Source organism: Callithrix jacchus, chromosome 15 (assembly GCF_049354715.1).
Source record: "Callithrix jacchus isolate 240 chromosome 15, calJac240_pri, whole genome shotgun sequence".
NCBI lineage: Eukaryota > Metazoa > Chordata > Mammalia > Primates > Cebidae > Callithrix > Callithrix jacchus.
This window is the reverse complement of record NC_133516.1, coordinates 11,523,002-11,538,336: the sequence shown is the minus strand read 5'-3', so window position 1 is coordinate 11,538,336 and position 15,335 is coordinate 11,523,002. Positions and strand designations below refer to the sequence as shown.

At 40.4% G+C, this 15,335-nt stretch overlaps 1 protein-coding gene across 2 annotated transcripts in view; it reads left to right on the top strand.

Moving 5' to 3' along the window:
• LOC144576556 (uncharacterized) overlaps window positions 1-15,335 on the top strand; it is a 537,019-nt gene that overhangs the window by 417,761 nt on the left and 103,923 nt on the right. The window lies entirely within an intron of this gene.

The following is a 15,335-nucleotide window of genomic DNA, read 5'->3' as shown; positions in this document are numbered from 1 at the left end:
AAAAATGCAGTTATAGCTCAGGTAAGGAGACTGGCAAAATATGTATCTGATAAAAGACTTGTATGCAGCATATAAAAAGGACTCTTACAATTTGTTATTTCTTTTGAGATGGAGTCTCACACTGTTGCCCAGGCTGGAGTGCAGTGGTGCAGTCTCAGCTCACTGCAACCTCTGCCTACCAGGTTCAAGCAGCTCTCCTGCCTCGGCCTCCTGAGTCACTGGGATTACCAGCACCTGCAACCATGCTCAGCTAATTTTTTGTATTTTTAATAGAGAAGGGGTTTCACCATGTTGGCCAGGCTGGTCTCGCACTCCTGACCTGGTGATTCACCTGCCTTGGCCTCCCAAAGTGCTGGGATTACAGGTGTGAGCCACCACACCTGGCCTAACATGATTTTTTAAAGTGCAAATGATCTAAACAGATGCTTAGCAAAGAAAATACACAAATGACAAATAAACACATGAAAAGATGGTTAAACATTAATTAGCTTTTAGTGAAACACAAATTAAAACTGCAGTGAGATGTCATTACATACCCACTGGAATGGCCAAAATTATAAAGACTCGCGATACCAAGTGTTGACAATGATGTGGAGCAGCTTGAACTTTAATTCATTGCTAGGAGGAATGCAAATATGATACAGCCTCTTTGGAAAACAGTTTGGCAGTTTCTCATATAGTTACTTTATGACTGAACAGTCCCTCTGTTGCAGATTTACCCAACAGAAATGAAAACGTATGTCTGCAGAATGACTTATGCCTGAATTTTCTTAGCAGTTTTGTTTATAATAGCATCAAGCTGGAAACAATCCAAGTACCCACAAACTAGTTAATGGATAAACACTAATAAATATAATGGATATATTTATTCATTGGAATACTGCTCATTACATGAGCATATTACAGCATGGGTGAATTCAGAAGTATTGTGGTGGGTAAAAGCAGACACAAAAGTGTATGATTCAATTTGCGTGAAATTCTAGAAAAGCCAAGACTGTCATGATAAAAAGGAGATCAGTAGTGCCTGGAATCATGGGTGAGAGGAGGGACTGCTGGTAAATGGGAACAAGAGACTTCTAGGGGTAATGGAAATCTACTATCTTGCTTTGTCATGGTTACAAAGTGTATACGTTTGTCAGAACTCATCAAACTTCAGTGATAAAATGCAGAATGGATAAAGAATGGGATATTTACAACAACAAAAGGTACAAATTACTGATACAGGTAATGATGTGAATAAATCTCACAGACATGTTGAGTGAAGGACGCCAGACACAAGAATACATATTCTGTTCTTCTGCTGAATTTCTAGAAGAAGCAAAAAAAAATTAATCCGCATTGAAAAAATCAGAGATATGGTTGCATCTGAACCAGGGGTGGGAGTATTGGCTGAGAAGAGGCCTGTGGTAATTTTCTGGGATTTTGATGGTAATATTTATGTTGACTGGAGTGTGAGTTACACGGGTATACGCATTTGCCAAGACTCATTGAACTGTACACTCAAGTTCTGTGAATTTCATTACAAAATCTGAATTTCCATTTAAGATCCGTGAATTTATACCTCAATAAAATTTTATTTAAAATGTAAAGAAATGCCTTCATATTTATTTGTTTGTCACAGTAACTTGAGAGAGAGGAATGCAGCAAAAACTGTCTCCATTTCACCTTTCAGAAATCCAGTGTTTGAATCAATTATATGACTGCCTGAGATCACATGGCTGGGATAAGAATTCAGTCTTTTACTCCTGTTCCACTCTTTTATTTAATGCACTATTTAGTGGTTTCAACCGAACCATGAACACAGTATATATGGTCTTTTGTACATAAGCGAATGGAATGTGATGTTCTATAGCTAAACCAAACCTGTATGTTTTCTGAAGCAGTGGGACCCAACTAAAAACAGGAACATGAAAGTATCTTCTGCAGTGATATCTCACATGGGCATGGCACAGTGTTTAAATTGCAATCAATATCCCATCATTTTCACCACCCTTTGTTAAACTGTAAAAGAAAACCACTCAATAACAGTAATTCTGGTTGGCAACTTACAATGAATCAGCAGAGTTGTTGATTCACGCTGTTGTTCACGTGAGTTTGTTACGAAGTTCAGATAGATGTGAAGCTGTTTTGTCCGAGACATCAGTCACCCATTACTGCAGGAATGTTAGTGCACTCAGCGTCTTTCCTTTCTAATGAATGTTTCTCCTAAATGTGCCATCATAGTGGAAGCAGTTGATTTCCTCAAGCACAGAAGCATCATTTTATCACTGAAACGCTATGATATGAAGCAGCTAGAACCTCCTGGTAAGGTCATAAGGTCCAGTTGGATGAAGTCACAAATACTCAGAGCTTTACTGTTAAAGAGGAAAGCAGGTTATAAAGTTCAGTGATCAGATCACTTAATGTTTTTTGGTTCTGATTCGTCCATAGAGAATTTGAAAAAATAGCTTTTATTGTGAAGTGATTCCTAAATATTGCTTCTGTTATTATTACTGAGACAGAGTCTCACTCTGTCACCAGGCTGGAGTGCAGTGGCACCATCTTGGCTCACTGTAACCTCCACCTCCTGGTTTCAAGCAATTCTCCTGCCTCAGCCTCCCAAGTAGCTGGGACCATGTTTGCCAGGATGGTCTTGATCTCTTGACCTTGTGATCCACCCGCCTTGGCCTCCCAAAGTGCTGGGATTACAGGTGTGAGCCACCATACCCAGCCTGTTGTTACTATTAATTGGCTTCTACAAAAGTTTGGTTTGGTTTAGGTAAGTTCCAGCTTTACCTGGTCAGTGGTTTGTGTCTAGAAAAGCTTCAGATGCTTCAGTCCATTCCTGCATCTTTCTACCTCTAGATGGAGCTCTTCTCATTTCATCCTGGATTTCAGTCTCCAAAATGCCAGGGAAGAAGATGGCACAGGTGCTAATTGTCATGCTTTCTTCGTTTTGTGAAGGTTCTCACAAGAAGAATAGTCCCTTCCTTCCCTCCCTCATTCTCTCCGTCCCTTCCTCCTTCCCTCCCTCCCTCCCTGCCTCCCTTCCTGCCTTTCTGCCTTCCTCCCTCCCTCGCTCCCTCCCTCCCTCTCTACAAATGTTACTGTTTGCTATATGCCCAAGCACTGGAAATGTAAAGGTAATACTGACATAGTGTTTCTTAAGTTACATCTAACAACGCAAACGGATATGTACTCAGATAATCATAACGCAATGTTGAAGTGCTATGATAAAATTCAAGGAAGATGAACTTGCAAAGTTAAGTTAGGTCTAGATCACGAAGGGGTTTGTGTACCATGCTAAGGGTTTGGACTTTCTTGAGAGGGCAGTAGAGAACCTCGAAGTGCTTTAGGCAGGGAGGAGTCATGATCAGAGCTGAGTGTTGGAGAATCACTCTGGCCTCAATATGAAGGATGGATTAGAGTGGTGAAGACTAGAGCCTCCTTTGCAGACTCTCCATTTTCCTGACCTTGAAATACTGGAATCCTTAAGGTTGAGTCCTGGGTCCTCTCTTCTCTCCCTTTCTTTTCTCCTTCTTTTTCTGCTGTACTCCCTTGTGCTGCTATGAGAGGTGATGTCACTTAGTTGTGCTGCTTTAAGTGGGATCTGTTGAGTGATGACTCTAATTTTATATCTCCAGCCCCGATCTCTCCTCTGACCCACTGCATCTTATATTTAAAAGCCTTCTCACTCTTCATTTGGCTGTCTAAAACTTGTTCTTTCTCTTGGATTTTCCAGCATAGTAAGTGTCACCATCATCCATCCCTTTAGTTACCCAAACCACTCTTCATTAGACTTCCTCTTCTTTCTTCATGCCCCACACCAATCCATCACATCTGGGCTGTCTAAAACATCCCGACTGCAACCACTTTTCATCTCCACCATTACCTTAGCCCGAGCCACCATGATCTTTCATCTGCACTGTTGCAGCAGCTTTCTAACTGCTCTCCCTACTTTCCTTTTGACCAAACATCAGTCAGAGTGATTTCTTAAACATAAATTGGATTATGTCACTCCCCTGCCTACAACCTACTAGTTAGAACCCATTGATTGTAACTTTATTTCATTTTTTTTTTTTTTGAGATGGAATGTCGCTCCGTCAGGCTGGAGTGCAGTGGTGCGATCTCCACTCACCGCAATCTCTGCCTCCTGGGTTCAAGCAATTCTCCTGCCTCAACCTCCTGAGTAGCTGGGACTACAGGCATGTGCCACCACACCCAGCTAATTTTTGTATTTTTAGTAGAGACGGGGTTTCACCATGTTGGCCAGGATGGTCTCGATCTCTTGACCTTGTGATTCGCCTGCCTCGGCCTTCCAAAGTGCTGGGATTACAAGCATGAGGCACTGCGCCCAGCTAGTTGTAACTTTAAAAAGTCCTCAGCTCCAATTTGAGAACCAAAGGGTTCTCCATTAATTGGTCTACTTATCCTCACCTGGATCCCTCTCTTTTGCTCATTACACTCCAGCCTCATTGTTCTTTCAGTCCTTCCATCACTGTGTACAATCCTTCCCTCTTCCTGCCATGCTCTGGGCAAGGCTGGATGCTTGCTTCTCCTCCTTCAGGCATCAGCTCCTTCCTCCAGAGCTCTAGAACCAACCTGTCTCTGTGGGCCCTCTGTGCTCAGTGACTCTTCCTCACATCACTCTGCTTATTTTCTTCCTAGAAAACATGACAACTTATAATCATCTTACTTGTTTATTTTCTGGCTCCCCTACTACAGAATAAGTTCCATGACACTAGCAATTTCTCTCTGATGCGCCACAGTGTCCTCAGAACCTGAAAGAGACCGTGGTACAAGATGCACATCCTGGATGACATAGTTCACGTAGGGACTGTGATGGTAATTCAAATGAGCGATTTTGAGGGCTTCAGTGAAGTGACGTCAGGATGGGAAGCAGAGGAGGTTCCATGAACATGTAGAAGATCCAATCAGTAGGACCTGGTGACTGAGTGACTGAGCATGAGGAAAAGCAGTAAAAGGTATTTCTTGGCTAGATGCTTAAGGATGCCGTTGATGTCATGCAACATTCAGGGAGAGGAGCAGGAAAGAACAAGGGGGAGTGCGAGAGCGCGGAGGCTGGGGAGGGCTGAGCATGACAGTCCATGATCTGAGAGCTGGCTAGGGTGCTGAGAACATTTTGCAAGTAGAATTAGGTTGTAGATATTTTCATTTGAAATCTATGTTTTTGAAATTTAGGTATATGTTAAGATATTGTTTCTGAGTCTAGTTCCTTTCTCTCCTTCTATTTTCAGTTCTCTGCCTCCTCTCTTACCTTTAGAAAAGTGCGTGATCTGATACAATCAAGTAAAATGCCGTAAAATAACAATCACAGTTTAATGGTGTGATCAAGATTTTGCATTGCCCCCATATTTCTAATATAAAGTCGTTTGAAATATTTAAAGTCTCCTAAACCTCTTGACTTTTCACATCCTAAACATACTTTGAGCCCAGCTAGTGAAACTCACTGAATGAAAGAAATGGGGAGTATTAGAGGTAGGTGGGCTTCGCAGGTATATTAGTCCATTCTCACCCCGTTATAAAGAATACCTGAGACTGGGTAATTTATAAAGAAAAGATGTTTAATTGACTCACAGTTCTGCATGACTGGAGGTCCTTAGGAAATTTCAATCATGGCAGAAGGTCAAGGGGAAGCAGGCACCTTCTTCACAAGTTGGCAGGAGAGAGTGACAGAGCAAAAGAGCAAGGAGGTGCCACAATCAAAACCATCAGCTCTCATGAGAACTCCCCCGCTATCATGAGAACAGCATGGGGAAACCCCCCATGATCCAATCACCTCCCACCAGGTCTCTCCCTCGACACATGGGGATTACGATTCCAGATGAGATTTGGGTGGGAACGCAGAGCCAAACCATATCAAGAGGTTATTTAGTTCAGCTGAGGAGAAAAAAGTCCTAAGTTAAATATAGCTTGCCAAGTGGCTGAACTAGGAAAAGAACTCAAGGGATATTTAATCAAATCCACCAAGCTGCACTGAATTTGAACCTCAGCTCCTGATGACAATGGAAGAAGTCTTCAGAACACTGATGGTTTGTTTGTGCCGCTCTCCTTTGTCCACACATTAGTTCAGTTGACATTTCTGTCACAGGAAGCACCAAACCTCATTGCAGAGCTGTTCCAGCTGCTGCCTTTAGATTTATGGAGAAATGACTGCCTTTAGCAAACTATGTGTTTTTTTGTATGACACTCTCAGCCTCTTCCCATCCTCGTCTAACTTATTATATTTATCCCTATCTCTCTGTTCTTCTTTGTGAAATACACACCTCTCTCTCCTTTTCTCTTCTTCCATTGAAGGACTTTTGGCCCAAGTGCATGTTTTGTATTCAATGCACCAGCCAGCCCAAGTAGTCTAGGGAAGGCAAAGCTGATAAAGATTTTGCATATTTGTCAGCCTTCTCAAGCTCTTTTGACAGTCTGCCTGGGGCTTCATTGTTCCACCATTGGGTATTTCTTAAGAATCTTTGTCTATACAGTGCATTAAGCAGTGAGGAGACAGATCCTAATGCAGCACAGGTGCACAACCCCTGTTTGCCTGTCTTTGTGCTATCAGCAGAGACCAGCTTACTCAGTATTTAAAACACTAGGCAGAACTGCCTATGTGAAGGGACTGTTCGTTGTACAAAAAGCCACCCTCAGTCTCTAAGCTTCCAAAGAGACTGCCTTCTGAGCAAACCATGCCCTTGGCACCTCTGCACGGGGACAGCTCTTTCCCCCATGACCCATACATAGCTCCGGCCACCCAGGACTCCAAAAGAAATAGTTCATTTTTAGTTCACAGGCTCTAAACTTTGATCTTAGGACAGAATGGGACCCAGAGGTCATGCAGTACAACCATTTATATTCTTGTGATCACACTGGAAAGTTCTCCATGTGTAACTCATGTATCTTGCCAAGATAGAGCCCGAGTTTGTGTCTCTATTATTTAAATGCCTTTGAGTCAAGGGAAGGTTAACACTGGCCATCTGGAGATAAGTAAGTCAAAGTTATAACTGGCTTTCAATGTCCCACACAATTTTACTCCAACTAATAATTTATAGACTTATCTGCTTCTGCTTCCCAATTCAATTTCTGTATTTTAGCAAAACAATATTATTTTCTCTCAAATCCATCTTGTGCTTTTCTATTTCTAAAAACCTCTTCCTCCAGGCACATATCTTTCCTACTACCTATATTTCTACATTCCTGCAATATTATAAATCAAACTTATATCCATTCCTAAGACCTGATTTAAACTTCCTTCTCCAGGAAGGCTTTCCTGACCGTTCTAGCTAAAAGACCTCTCTCCTGGCCGGGCGCGGTGGCTCATGCCTATAATCCCAGCACTTTGGGAGGCCGATGCGGGTGGATCACGAGGTCAAGAGATCGAGACCATCCTGGTCAACAAGGTGAAACCCCGTCTCTACTAAAAATACAAAAATTAGTTGGGCATCGTGGTGCGCGCCTGTAGTCCCAGCTACTCAGGAGGCAGAGGCAGGAGAATTGCTTGAACCTAGAAGGCAGAGGTTGCGGTGAGCCGAGATCGTGCCATTGCACTCCAGTCTGGGTAACAACAGCAAAACTCCATCTCAAAAAAAAAAAAAAAAAAAAAAAGACCTCTCTCCTTCCTCGAAACTCTGTTATCTCAGTTTGTATGTCTGTTATCACCTTATTTTATAGCTTAGTTATTGTGGACTCACCTTCCCTACCTCCTGCTTTAGTTAGACTATAAACTCTCTGAGGACAGGGTCATTGTTTTTCATCTCTGTATCCACACATCCTCTAAGACAGCCTTTTGTACTTAATAGGAGCCCAATAAGCATCTGTTGGAAAATGAGTGAGAATCACAAAATGAATAGTTAAGGAAACATGAAATGAGTAGCTAAGGAATTTTAAAGCCCTGAAAAACTCAGCTGGTGACTGGGTCCAGAGTAAAAGAGAAGAGCAGGAGCAGGAAGTCAGCTGGTTTGATCTCTCTTTGGAGGCAGCCAGCTGCAGCCCCAAATACATGGATTTTGTTTAAAAAAAAAACAAAAACAAAAACAGCAAACAAAGCTGGCAGAGGAAGTGATGATGTCACCCTTCCATTTTTGCACAGATGTGTCACTCAAGTAAACTCAATAGCTCAAACACCAAATCACTACATCTTCACCCCTCACCCTCCACCTAGCTTTCTCAGAACACACACAGTCATGCCTGGGGACAGGCATCAAATATGTTTTAGAAGTTCGGTAAGTATTCTTGGTAGGGCAGAAAGTGTCATCCAGAATTGTCTCCTCAGGTACTATATGTTGGGGAAATGGGGATAGCGATCGATATGTGTGTGTAATGTTTCAGTTCTTTTCTGATAAAGCCCAACATTGTAGATAGGAATTCATTTTAGTTGGATTTCTGCCATTACTGGTATTTAAAAAATCTCCATTTTAGCGATTCTGAAAAGTACTGAGCAGGTGGCTGGAAACCTGGCACACTGTCTCAGAGATCCTGGCAGCAAAATCTGAGAGTGCACGGGGACAATAGTTAGCTAGACAGGGCATGGATTGGTCTGGACTGGCTTTGACCAGGGCCACATGCAATCAGTGTAGGTCAGGAGGAAGGAGACAGAATTTACGTCACAACAGGATGTCACCTACGCAGTTGAGGAGCTTGTCATTACATGTCCAGAGTTTACACCACCGTTGCTGAGCCAGTATTGAGACTCAGGTTACTTTGTTTTGTCTTTGTGTGTGTGTGTGTGTGTGTGTTTTCACAGCCTTATTGAGGTTTCTTTTATATACCTGATATCCATTGCAAGTATACAGCTTCATGATTTTTAATAAATGTATAGAGTTGTATGACCATCATCACAAATCCAGTTTTATTACACTGTCATCATCCTAAACATTTTATTAAGCTCATTTGCAGCCCAAAACAACTCCTACCCTCTTCCCAGGACAATCACTAATCTGCTTCCTGTCTCTATAATTGGCCTCTTCTGGACACCTACTGTAAGTGAACTCATCCAACCTATACTCTTTGTATCTGTCTTCCTTAGGTATAATTTTTATTAGGTTCATCCATGTTGTAATGTGTTCCAGTATTTTACCCCTTTCTATTTATTGCTGAGTAGTATTCCATTGAATGCCTGTGCCATATTGCGTTTATCCACTCACCAACTGGTAGACATTTGGATTATTTCCAGGTTTTGGCTAGTACAAATAATGCTGCTACACACCTTCACTTCATTTACGAGTCATTGTATGGAGATGTTTTCATTTCTCTCGGATAGATTCCTCAGAGTAAAGTCACTGAATCTTGGGTAAGTTTCTGTTTAACTTAAGAAACAATGAAACAATTTTTCAAAGTAGTTGTACCATGTTCATTTCTTCCAGGAACATGCAAGCCTTTCAGTTTCTCCACACCCTCGCTGATACTTAGTATTACCTGTCTTTGAATATAGCACTCCAGTGAGCATTAAAGAGTATTACATTACGATTTTAGTTTGCATTTCCTTATGACTAATGATGCTGGGTGCCTTTTCATGTGTTCATTTGCTATTAGTATGTCTTCTTTGGTGAAATATTTATTCAAGTCTTCTATCATTTTTTAATCAGTTATAATTAAAATTATTGTAATTACTGAGTTCTAAAAGCACCTTTTGTATTCTGGATACTAGACTTTTATTAGGTCTATGTTTTGCAAATATTTCATCCTAGTTTGTGCTGGTCTTTTTATTTTATCAGGATTATTTCTTGAAGCACAAAGGTTTTTAAATTTAATAAGGTGTAATTTACCAATTTTTTCTTTTACGGATCTTGTTCTGGAGTCATAAAGATTTGCAGAAGTTTTCTCAAAAAGATTTTTCTCCTATATTTTCATTTCAAAGTTTCATAGTTGTAGCTTTTCTACTCAAGACTGTGACCCAGTCTGAGTTTAAGTAGAATGTAGGAGAAGGGTCTAAGTTCATTTCATTACACGTGGATATCCCTACCCAAGCCCCTACTGTCAAACAGACTATCTTTTCCAGTTCAAATTGTCTTGTCCTTCGTTAAAAATCAATGGACCATACATGCAAGCTTTTGTGTCTGGATTCTAAATTCCGTTCCAATAATCTGTATGCCTGTCTTTTTTACAGTACCACCTTGCCTTTACTACTGAAGTTTAATACGTTTTGGGAATTGCAGATCCTCCAACTTCTTTTACAAAATTGTCTTAGCTATCTTAGGTGTTTTGCATTTTCATATAAATTTTAGGATCAACTTGTCAATTTCTACCAAAAATCCTGATGGGATTCTACTATGTTGATTCTATGGATCAATTTAAGGAGAATTGATACCTTAACAATATTTCATCTTCTGGTCCAGAAACATTTCATCTTCCTTTATGAAGATCTCACTTTGGACTTAGTTTGCTTTTCTTTTTTTAGTTTCCTAAGGTGGAAACTAAGGTTGTTGATTTTAGATCTTCTCCTTCTCTAACATATTTGTTCAATGCTATGCATTTCTCTCTAAGCACTTGTTTCACTGCATCCCACAGATTTTGATGTTTTATTTAATTTTCACTTGTTTAAACTATTTTTAAATTTCCCTTAAACTTCATTCACCCATGTGTTATATAGAAGCATGTTGCTGAGATTTTCTAATATATTCATTCAGTGCTATAAATGTATCTCTAAGCACTAATTTCACTGCATCCCACAAATTTTGATGTTTTATTTAACTTTCACTTAATTCAAACTATTTTTAAATTTCTCTTGAACTTCTTTCACCCATGTGTTTTTTAGAAACATATTTTGAGATTTTCTAGCTGTCGTCTGTTATTGATTCCTCATTTAATTCCATTGTGGTGAGAACATACTTTGAATGATTTCTATTTTTCTGAATTTGTTAAGGTTTGCTTAATGGCCTGGAATGTGCTCTATCTTGGTGAGTGTTCATGTGAGCTTGATAGGAACGTGTATTTTACTTTTGTTGGATGAAACATTCTATAAATCTCTATTAGATCCAGTTGATTGGTGGTGCTATTCAGTTGAGCTATATGCTTATTGATTTTTTGCCTGCTGAATCTATCAGTCACTGAAAGAGGATGTTGAAATCTCCAGCTGTTTTAGTGGATTTGTCTGTTTCTCTTTGCAGTTCTATCAGTTTTTGCCTCACACATTTTGACTCTGTTGTTAGATAAATACGTGTCAATTATTGTAGCCTTTAATACCTCTCTTTATCCGTGTTACTTTTTCTTGCCTGCTTTGTCTGAAATTAATATAGTTATTATAGATTTCCTTTGATTAATGATATCATGACATTTTTCCCTCCACCCCTTTAATTTGTTCTATCTGTGTCTTTAGATTCAAAGTGAGTTTCTTATAAACAGCATTTAGTTTGGTCTTGTTTTTTTAAATCCATTGTGACAATCGCTGTCTTTTGTTTATGTAGACCATATATTTAAAGTGATTTTTGATATAGTTGGATTCCTATCTATCACATTTATAACTACCTTTGGTTTTTTGACTTATTCTTTGTTTCTTTTTCAAATTTTCCCCTTTTCCCTTCTCTGATTTTTATTGAGCATTTTATATGATTGTGTTTTCTTTCCTCTCTGCATATCAATTACATTTTAAAAAATATTGAGTGGTTGCCCTACTGTGTACAACATGTGTTTACAGTAATCTGAGTGTTCTTTCAAATATTTATCTATAATTATGTATTCTCAGTTTCCCCCCTTGTTCCCATTGCATTGCCTTCACTCATTTATCTATGTCATACTCACTGAATACATTATTATTCCTTCGAACGAGTTGTTATCCATTACATCAATTAAGAATAAGAAAAGTAAAGGATTTTATTTTATTTTTGTTATTTCTTCTCCAATACTCTTTCTTTCATATTTTCTTCTCTGTAAAGAATTTCTTTTAACATTTCTTGTAGGGCAGATCTACTAATGATGAGTTTTCTCAGTTTTTGTCAGAAAAAGTGTTTATTGTGCTTTTACTGTACAGGATAATTTTGCTGGTTATACAATTCTAGGTTAGAGGTTTTTCCTTTCAACACTTCAAACGTTTGTTTCACAACTCTCTAATGAGAAGTCTGCGATGGTTAATTCGATATGTTGACTGGGCCATAGGGTGTTCATATATTTGGTTAAATACTGTACTGAGTGTGTCTGTGAGAGTGTTTCTGATGAGATTAACATTTGAATTGGTAGACTGAGTAAAGCAGATTGCTGTCCCCAGTGTGGGTGGGCTTCATCCAATCCATTGGAGCCCTAAATAGAACAAAGAGTTGAAGCAGGAGAATTCCCTCTCTCTGCCTGACTGTTTTAGAGTAAGGACATTTTTCTTCTACTGCCTTCAAGGACTCAGACTAGAAGTTATACTATTGGCTCTTCTGGTTCTCAGTTCTTCAGACTCAGAGTGCAACTATATTGTCAGCTCTCCTGGGTCTCCAGATTGCAGATCTTGGGAATTCTCAGCCTCTGTAGTTGCATGAGTTAATTTCTTATCCTTCCTCTTTCTCTTTCCCCACCCACACACGTATGTGTATGTGTGCCTGAAAGAGAGAGAAAGAGAGAGATGTGGCATGTGTGTGTGAGAGATGTGTGTGTGTGTGTGTATGAAAGAGAAAGAGAAGGATGTAGCATGTGTGTGTGAGAGGTGTGTGTGTGTGTGCACGTGTGAGCACGCATGCGCATGTGTGTGTTTTCTATTGGTTCTGTCTCCCTGGAGAACCCAGATTAATACAAAGTTCACTGTAATTTTTATCTCTGTTCCTCTATAGGTCAGATGTCCTTCCCTCACCCCTACCCCTCATGGCTTCTTTCAGGATTTTCTTGGTCTTTGGTTTTCTGGAGTTTGAATGTGATACACTTAGGTATGGATTTTTATATTTTCTCCTGATTGGTGTTCTCTGGGCTTCCTGAGGTTTGGTGTCGATGATTCACTTTGAAGAATTGCCAGCCTTTGCTCCTCAAATTTCTCCTGTTCCTTTCCCTCTTTCTTTTCCTTTTGATATTCCCATTACCATGTGTTTTACCTTTTGTGATTGTCCCACAGTTCTTGGATATTCTGTTTTGTCTTTTTTTCTTTTTTCTTTTTGCATTTCAGTTTGGGAGGTTTCTACTGGCATATCTTCAGCCTCACTGATTCTCTCCTCCGCTGTGTCCAGTCTGCTGACGAGCCCATCAAAGACATTCTTCATGTATTCTACAGGATATTTTATTTCTAGCACTTTCTTATGATGATTTCTTAGGATTTCCACCTCTCTGCTCACATTATCCATCTGTTCTTGCATATTGTCTACTTTTTCCATTATAGCCCTTAATATATTAATCATAATTATTTTTAATTTCTTACCTGATAATTCCATAGTCTGTGTTATATATATATGGGTCTGGTTCTAATGCTTGTCTCCTCAGATTGTTTTTTCTTGACTTTTAGCCTGCTTTGTAATTTTCTATTGAAAGCAGACATGGTGTATCGGGTAGTAGAAACTAAGATAAAGAGGCCCTTGTGTGAGGTTTTATGTTAATCTGGCCACAAGCTGGGCTATGTTTAACGTTTGCTATAGCTGTAGGTACACAGAGAGTTTAGTTACCTCTACCACCCTTGCTTTTCTCCTTCTGTCCTGTTGTCATTGGATTTCCATAATAACCCCGTCTTCTTTTTTTTTTTTTTTTTTTTTTGGGACAGTCTCGCTCCGTTGCCCAGGCTGGAGTGCAATGGCATGCTCTCGGCTCACTGCAACCTTCACCTCCTGGGTTCAAGCAATTCTCATTCCTCAGCCTCCCAAGTAGCTGGGATTACAGGTGTGCCCCACCATGCTTGGCTAATTTTTGTATTTTTAAGTAGAGACAGGGTTTCACCATGTTGGTCAGGCTGGTCTCAAACCCCTGACCTCGTGATCCACCCACCTCAGCCTCCCAGAGTGCTGGGATTACAGGGGTGAGCCACCACCCCTGGCAAGAACCCCTTCTTAAATAGAACTGTGTATTTCAGGTATCTCAGTTGTAATCTCTTATACTAGAGCTCTGTTGATACTAGAGCTCTGTTGATAAATCTATAATAACTATATTAATTTGTTATACCAGAGCCCTGTTGATGTAACAAGGTGTGATGGTTAATACTGAGAGTCAATTTGATTGGATTGAGGGATGCAAAGTATTGTTCCTGGGTATGTCTGTGAGGGTGTTGGCAAAGGAGAGTAACATTTGAGTCAGTGGCTGGGAGAGGCAGACCCACCCTCAATCTGGGTGGACACCATTGAATCAGCTGCCAGTGTGGCTAGGATAAAAGCAGACAGAGGAACATGGAACGACTAAACTGGCTAAGTCTTCTGGCCTCCATCTTTCCCCCATGCTGGGTGCTTCCTGCCCTGGAACATTGGACTCCAAGTTCTTCAGCTTTTGGACTCTTAGACCTACGCCAGTGGTTTGCCGGGGGTTCTTGGGCCTTCAGCCACAAACTGAAGGTCTCACTGTCAGCTTCTCTACTTTTGAGCTTCGGGGACTCAGACTGGCTACCTTGCTCCTCATCTTGGAGAGGGTCTATTGTGGGACTTCACCTTGTGATCTTGCATGTCAGGACTCCTTAATAAACTCCCTTTTATATACATCTATCCTATTAGTCCCGTCCCTCTAGAGAACCCTAGTACATAAGGTGCTGGTGAGGTGAAATGATCTATAATATTATGATTAAATCTCAGTCTTCTGGTGGGCTTCAGTCTCTGAGCTGTAACCTTCAGAAGTTTTTTGTTTTGTTTTGCTTTTCCCTTCCTTCAAGTGAGACAGGAAGGCTAGAAAGAGCTGGAGTTGGCTAATTGTCCTTCCCTCAGATAGATAAGGCTCTGGTAAAGTTGGTTCTCTTGGAGAGCAGGCCCTTGATATGGAGAAGGCTTTGGCATTTTTTACATGGTTACTTTCCCCCTCACCCCTGCCTGAAACATTTGGGATTTTTTTGTTGGATCTTCACTTTGAGAGTCTGGTGGGGTTCCTGAAGGTAAAATCCATGAAAGTGTAGTGAGGGAGGCACACTGACACCGCATCTCCCTGAGTTTCTCACTCTCAGGCAAATATCAGAATTACTATTTAAGTGTTGCGGTCAGTTTATGGCTGTCGTGGCTTCTGCTTTATGAGAGCTGACCTAGGCTGTGGTTCTCTGTATTCGCTTGTCTCTCTAGATTTCAGGGTGCTTCTTTGCCTTGTGATGTCACTTTTCTGATGCATCGAAGAGAAGTTATTTATTTTCCATTTCTTCAGGTTTTATCTTGTAAGCATGGAAGCGATAACTTTTAAGCACTCCATGTTGTAGCTGAAACTGGAAGTCCTCCATCCTTTTACGTTTACCTTTGTTTCTTTGAAGTTAAGCTATGTTTCTTGTAGACAGC